This window comes from Physella acuta, unplaced genomic scaffold, assembly GCF_028476545.2.
Source record: "Physella acuta isolate Inbredline_101_S28 unplaced genomic scaffold, ASM2847654v3 ptg001929l, whole genome shotgun sequence".
Classification (NCBI taxonomy): Eukaryota; Metazoa; Mollusca; class Gastropoda; family Physidae; genus Physella; species Physella acuta.
The window spans coordinates 115,421-123,890 of NW_026733434.1; positions in this window are offsets into that span (position 1 = coordinate 115,421).

Here is an 8,470-nt window from a genome sequence, read left to right on the forward strand (position 1 = left end):
CTACCCATTTGTTCATTTCTGTAGATATTTGCTTTTGTAGCTCAGCATCTATTGTGGTGCATTGCCTAATCCGCAGAGGCGTAGCGACCCTTCCCGGTGCCCGGGGACAACCTTTTCGATTTACACCCGCCCCCTCAAACTTTTGATTTGCACCCCCCACCCGCCTCGAGATTTCGATTTGCACACCCCCCCCCCTTCTCGAGATTTTGATTTGCACCCCCCCCCTCAAACTTTCGATTTGCACCCCCCTCAACCTTTCAATTTATTTTTCCAACCCATTTTGGCGCCCCCTAAGGTCGGCGCCCGGGGACATTTGCCCCCCCCCTCGCTACGCTACTACTAATACGAACAACAAGGTTAAAGTATTCCCTCATGTACGCTCTATGACATGGACTTTTCTCGTGATCCGGTATACGGGGATTCAACTTTCTCCATTTGGAGAACCCTTTTTCCGGGCTAAAATTTGATGCTGACGACGACTGCTGGTTTGAAAACAAAAAACAAACAAAACAATAACAAACGTTTTCTATGTGGAGAGTACAGCAGCCATTTTCTCTGCACAACCTCGCCATTTGTCGAGCGCTTCTCAAACCACTGTTTGGTAAAAGATCTGTCATCTTTGTCACATGTTGGGCTGAATGGACCAATTTTTTGCTGATATTTTTCTAGGCCGCATTCAGTATTTCTCAGTAGCGTAGCGAGGGGGGGAGCATATGTCCCCGGGCGCCGACCTTTGGGGGCGCCAAAATGGGTTGGAAAAATAAATTGAAAGCTTGAGGGGGTCGCTACGCCTCTGGTGTTTCTTCCAGACTTTTTCTCCGGGGGGGGGGCACTTGAAATTTTCGGGGGGACGGTCAACATTTTTCTACTTTTTAGTGCATCATTACATAAAAGCTTGTTATTAAAACGTTTTTTATGAATTTTTTTTAATCCATTTTAAATACTTAATGTTTTAAAAATAGAATAAAATCTCGTTGACAAATTAATTGCACACCAAGTGAACGCCCAATAAAAAAGCGCATAATAGTGCGCAATATTATTAGTACTTTTAAAATTTACATTCGTTTTTTGAGAAATCGGAAGTAGCGTAAATTACTACTTCCAGTCAACGGAAATTACTCAAAATTTAACAGAAGGTAGAGAATTAGATCTTTTACTTACATGTGAAATTTCATTTATCTATCTGAAATAGTACTCAAGTTATAGGCTTTTGAAAAATTCAAAGTAGGAAAAGTACCACTTCCGGTTATCGGAAATCGCTCAAAAGTTGATACGGATCTACGATTTTGATATAATACTTATATATGAAATTTCATTAACCTAGCTGTAACGGTACTCAAGTTATCGTGTTTACACACGGACACACAGACAGACAGACACACACACACACACAGACATACGGACAAGATTGCAAAATTATGTTTTTCCGTATCAGTGAGGTGTAAAACGTCGAGATCTGTAAAAATCTCGATTTTTTTTTTTTGCACGATTACAATACTTTCTATATACTTCGTATATACGAGAAAGTAAAAAAAGATAGATAAAGTTTCATTATAACATCAGGTTTAGACTTAAACCTACACCAATGGCATCTACATTGTTAAACTGATTAACTATGTAATGTAGGGCTCAACAGGATCAATGAACTAAACGTAAGCTAAACCAGTTTGAAAGTTAGAGTTTTGTAACACTGTTACCAAGATAGCAAAATGGAAATGTGCACAATCTATATCATCTATACAAACACCCAATCACCTACCTAACAACCCACCCACACATCTACCCACATACCAGTGGCGGAACTAGATAAAATGGGCCACCCCGCAAAAATATTTTTTGGGCCCCCATATATGTATATATGTATATATATGTATATATATATAATTATATATATATATATAAATATATATATATATATATATATATATATATATATATATATATATATATATATATATATGTGTATATGTATATATATATTTATATATATATATATATATATGTATATATATATATATATATATATATATATATATATATATATATATATATATATATATATATACATACAATCACAATACGAACATAGGATACTCATTTCTGGCCTGATCGGGTTTTGAAAAATATATTCAATTAAATCTAATCACAACATGTCATGTGTACATGTCATGTGTATGAGTGCATTGGTATGTTTGCCTTAACACATCAAAAGTCGGTCAAAAGTATATAAATCATGAAGCTTTGTATAAGTAATGGTGTCTCGTGTTATGTTAATAGTTATGATTTTTCGTAATTATTTTATTCTTTTTAACTACATTTCATTTTTATCCTATACCGTTCTTTAGTACTTATTTTTACAAAAATAATAATTAAGATAAGTAATTTCTGTTTAATTAGATTATTTCAAATATATTATGAGCACCAGAGGCGTATCCAGGTTTTCTTTGTAGGGGGAGCGAAACGAGCAAAAAAGGCGCCGAATTTTGAACACGTTCTATATACGTGTATTATATATATATATATATATATATATATATATATATATATATATATATATATATATATATATATATATATATATATATATATATATATATATATATATATATATATATAATATAACGCTGCTGGTAGTGTGTCAGTCCTTCCTTCCGTCATCGCTATAGATTTTGGAACCATAAAAGTAAACATTCGCACCATGCTGTGCTTTTCAGTGCACCGCAGTGTCTTATTATAAGTATTAGAGTAGGGTTTGTTTATATAGCGGCATAGAGCTATTTTATAATTGCCACGGTTTTTACTCTTTCGCATAACGTCAAGAAAATATTAAATACACGCAAACTGCTAAAACGTATTAAAAAGATTAATGTCAAATATCATTTTCGTTTAGGTTCCCAGAAAAAGTGGATACATTTTAATAAGATAATAACAGTACGGTAGAAAAATCAAATTAATTTAACTCTTTTCTAATTTTGACAAAGGAGGTAATTTAAAAATACATTAAACTCACGCTAATAAAAAATGTGAATGCAAATATACGTTCGTCATAGAAGGAATTAGTGTTGCAATAATATAATTAGCAAAATGTGAATGCAAATTATTCGGATGTGTAAGAGGAAATTATTGTTAGAAAATTATAATTAGCATGGATTGATAAAAGGCAATCTTTTATTTATTTTATTCACTGAATGTAGGCCCTACTGTTTATTACTTATAATTTTTAATCAACTATTCAGCTCTATTATAGACGCGTCATCACGTTCATTAGGTGCGCAATGGTTTTAGTTATGAAACTCTATTGTAATTTTTTAAAATTTAAAGTACTGGAAAAAAATGCGTGAATGGATAAAGTGAAATATTGTAGGTAAAACACGGATATTTTAAATACTGCCTATTATTTATACTGTTTTCTAATTATTATTCTATCTTTCAGGTTTTATAGGAGAGGCGTAGCGAGGGGGGGGGAGGGCTTATGTCCCCGGGTGCCGACCTTAGGGGGCGCCAAAGTGGGTTGGAAAAAATGTGCGAGGGGGGGGGGGTGGTGGAAATCGAAAGTTTTAGGGAGGGGGGGGGGAAGGGGTGCAAATCGAAAGTTTGAGGGGGGGGGGTGCAAATCACCGGAAAGGGCGCGATTTGGCGCTACGGGCTAGACTGTGAGCAATATGCCTGTATGATTGCATTTAAATTGTGTCTATGTTATGAGTGTTGTGTTTGTTTTTTCGTGTTTTTTTTGCGTTCGTTTGTGTTGTGTTTAGTTTTGTTCTGTTCAAAGTTGGTACATTTAAAAAAAGATTTACCGTGGCGGAGCACGGGATGCAGCTAGTATATATATATATATATTACTAGCTGTATGACATTACTTCGCTATGATGTAAAATAAATTGAAAGTAGCTCTATGAAGAAATAAGAAAAAACAAAAATTGTATCAATCTAAAACCAAAAAAAAATATACACACGCTACAACCAAAAACAATGAACGTAACACAATCTGTTTTGTAATTCTAGTAAAAAAATTTCTTATATAATAATTCTTGGGAAATTATTTAAGACAAGTGAAATAGGGGAAATAATCACTCTCTTAATATAAATAAATAAATAAATAAATAAATAAATAAATAAATAAATAAATAAATATATATATATATATATATATATATATATATATATATATATATATATATATATATATATATATATATATATATATATACATTTTATTATAAATGTCAAAACAAATAAATAATTACTTTAGAATATAATGAAATTGTTTAACGCTATTCGTGTTTACAAAATGTTTTTGTCTATAATCAGAATTTAATATATCGTCATCATAAATGCTAAAGTTTTTAAAATCAGAGTTGGTATAAAACTGCCCGGTCACTGCAGGTCAATTATCCAACCCAGTGTATACCTAGGTAAATAAAATTTAAAAAAAAAAAAAAAAAAAAAGTGTATACCTAGGTCTGACATTAATGTCGCTCTACACAATTGTGGTGGTGAGGTGGGGGGGGGGGGGGGAGATAACCAACTCAGAGTGAACATAGCGTCCGTTTTCAGATGACTGTTCTAAACATACAAATATATATTACACAAATATATATTACACATATATATATATTACAGAAATAGATTTAAATAGTAACATTGGTATTATGACAATATTTTTTTACAGAGGGGTCCATGTGGGAGGGGTGTTGTCACTGTTTTATATAATTTGTAATCGTAATCACTATCGCCCAAACTGTACGAATACTACTACTTCATCGTGATGACGTTGTTGACCATGTCAAATTTTCCCCACCACTACGCATTTTGCTCATAAGTAAATTTAAATAGAGGTGCCACATCAGTTGTATTTGTTTTCTGTATTGTAATTTTTTTTAATTAATCACACGTTTCAAAGTGTATATATAAAGTAATTATGTGTGAAGTTTTATGTATAACATTTTCTAATTCAATTATTCTTAAGCAAATACATTATACAGTTGCCTTAAACTTAACACCCCTCAACCCCTCTTGCCAAGTGGTACTACCCGTAGAGGTTTTTTAAACATTGCAATGCATCGTAATGGTTATTTTTAGAATGGCAAAGTGATGCAGTTGTTAATACGTGTTGTAAACGTAGACACTACTAGACTAGTACAATAATGCTTAATTGCCGCATGAAAAGAAATTTTGTGATTTACATAGATGTGCCGACCAAAAAAATTTTTTTTTTAACAAATATCATTGTTTAAAAAAAATTCATAAAAAACGTTTTAATAACAAGCTTTTATGTAATGATGCACTAAAAAGTAGAAAATAAATTATAGACTACTATTTAAATAACTATAAAGAAAAGCGTGGGTCACTTTAGTATCTATTGGATACCTTTACTAATGTTAAGGAAGACACCCACGCTTTTCTTTATAGTTATTTAAATAGTAGTCTATAATTTATTTTCTACTTTTTAGTGCATCATTACATAAAAGCTTGTTATTAAAACGTTTTTTATGAATTTTTTTTCAGTACTTTACATGTTTTATTTACAATAGAGTTACATGACTAAACACCATTGCGCGCCTACTGAACATCACGTTCAGTAGGCGCGCAATTGTTTTTGAACGCAGCCATTACGTGATGGCGCAGCTATTGAAGGTGATGACGCGTGTGGTGTGGTTGGCTAGACATGCCTACTAATTCGGTACAAATTTTAATTAATTCATAAAAAATTAATTAGGCATCCAATTAAGTCAAATTTAGATTCAGATTGCATTGTCTTCATGTCTTGACCCACGTGCCAACTGTGAATCGTATCGGTCAAGTAGAACTGTCCGAATTTTCACTCCTGCGTTTCCGTCTAGACTGACGACTGACGAGGAAGTGAGTTAAATAAAAGCTTGTAAAAACTTTGAGTCTAAAAAGTTCCAAAAAAAGGCGCCACTTTGCTGAAAATGACCATAGGGGGAGCGGCCGCTCCCCCTGCTCCCCCCCTGCGTACGCTACTGATGAGCACCCCTATTTGACTATTTGAAAAAGGGAAATAATTTATGGAAGTGATTTGAACGTTTGCCTATCTTTCATACTACACCTCATGTGTATATTTTTAGCGCAATTTCCATACGGACCATTGCGGTTATTTTTTCACGCAACAGCATGTCTTAGCTGATATATAACATCTCTACAGTATTCGATCTGTTATCTGTTTGTTATTTTACAAAACCACTATCAAGGTGCCAGGGACACACACACACACACACATATATATATATATATATATATATATATATATATATATATATATATATATATATATATATATATATATATATATATATATATGTACATATATATATATATATATATATATATATATATATATATATATATATATATATATATATATATATATATATATATATATATATATATATATATATATATATATATATATATATATATATATATAACACTCTATCATTCGTGTATTTATTTGAGACGTTTGCCTTGTTTTCTAGAACAGTGGTATTAAACGTAAACAATGTCGGTACTTTATTTCTTGGCAATTAGTTGTTGGAGCGCTAGTTTGTCAACATTACCACCGATACGAGCCAGCTTAGTTGTTGAGGCGATATCTATTCGCTTATTGTAAGGCTAAGAGCGGGAGGGGAAGTCTGAGAAAGGAACTTTAAAGAAACAACAAAGCACCGATGTGCTTTTATCCATCAGTACCAAATTTGGGATGGTCTCAAAAAGCGGTCTTAATATCTAGCGGCCTCTCGCGCAATTGATGTTTTTTCAAAAGAATTTTGCCGACAAAAGCGTGTTTGATTGTAGGAAAAAGAATATACAAGAGCGTGGGATGGTGTCTATAGAATAAAGATACTCAACCGCAGCTACAGTATTCTTTTTTTCAAAACAACCATCAGTTCAAAAATGAAAGAAAATTAACTTTAACAATTAAAAAAATGATTATGGGCGGCTGTGGGCCCCCTAAACATCGTGCCCCCCCCCCCGCATTGCGGGGTCTGGCGGCACTGTAGTTCCGCCCCTGCCGCATACCCACCTGACAACCTACCTACCCACCAACCCCACCCACTTAATCCCCTACCCATAAATAAATAAATAAATAAATAAATAAATAAATAAATAAATAAATAAATAAATAAATAAATAAATAGGTAGGTAGGTAGGTAGGTAGGTAGGTAGGTAGGTAGGTAGGTAGGTAGGTAGGTAGGTAGGTAGGTAGGTAGGTAGGTAGGTAGGTAGGTAGGTAGGTAGGTAGGTAGGTAGGTAGGTAGGTAGGTAGGTAGGTAGGTAGGTAGTAGGTAGGTAGGGTAGGTAGGTAGGTAGGTAGGTAGGTAGGTAGGTAGGGGTAGGTAGGTAGGTAGGTAGGTAGGTAGGTAGGTAGGTAGGGTAGGTAGGTAGGTAGGTAGGTAGGTAGGTAGGTAGGTAGGGTAGGTAGGTAGGTAGGTAGGTAGGTAGGTAGGTAGGTAGGTAGGTAGGTAGGTAGGGTAGGTAGGTAGGTAGGTAGGTAGGTAGGTAGGTAGTAGGTAGGTAGGGTAGGTAGGTAGGTAGGTAGGTAGGTAGGTAGGTAGGTAGGTAGGTAGGTAGGTAGGTAGGTAGGTAGGTAGGTAGGTAGGTAGGTAGGTAGGTAGGTAGGTAGGTAGGTAGGGTAGGTAGGTAGGTAGGGTAGGTAGGTAGGTAGGTAGGTAGGTAGGTAGGTAGGTAGGTAGGTAGGTAGGTAGGTAGGTAGGTAGGTAGGTAGGTAGGTAGGTAGGTAGGTAGGTAGGGTAGGTAGGTAGGTAGGTAGGTAGGTAGGTAGGGTAGGTAGGGAGGTAGGGAGGTAGGGAGGTAGGGAGGGTAGGGAGGTAGGGAGGTAGGAGGTAGGGAGGTAGGGAGGTAGGGAGGTAGGGAGGTAGGGAGGTAGGGAGGTAGGGTAGGTAGGGAGGTAGGTAGGTTAGGTAGGTAGGTAGGTAGGTAGGTAGGTAGGTTAGGTAGGTAGGTAGGTAGGTAGGTAGGTAGGTAGGTAGGTAGGTAGGTAGGTAGGTAGGTAGGTAGGTAGGTAGGTAGGTAGGTAGGTAGGTAGGTAGGTAGGTAGGTAGGTAGGTAGGTAGGTAGGTAGGTAGGTAGTAGGTAGGTAGGTAGGTAGGTAGGTAGGTAGGTAGGTAGGTAGGTAGGTAGGGAGGTAGGGAGGTAGGGAGGTAGGGAGGTAGGTAGGTAGGTAGGTAGGGTAGGTAGGTAGGGAGGTAGGGAGGTAGGGAGGTAGGGAGGTAGGGAGGTAGGGAGGTAGGGAGGTAGGGAGGTAGGGAGGTAGGGAGGTAGGGAGGTAGGAGGTTGGAGGTAGGGTAGGTAGGTAGGTAGGTAGGTAGGTAGGGAGGTAGGGAGGTAGGGTAGGTAGGTAGGTAGGTAGGTAGGTAGGTAGGTAGGTAGGTAGGTAGGTAGGTGTAGGTAGGTAGGTAGGTAGGTAGGTAGGTTGGTAGGTAGGTAG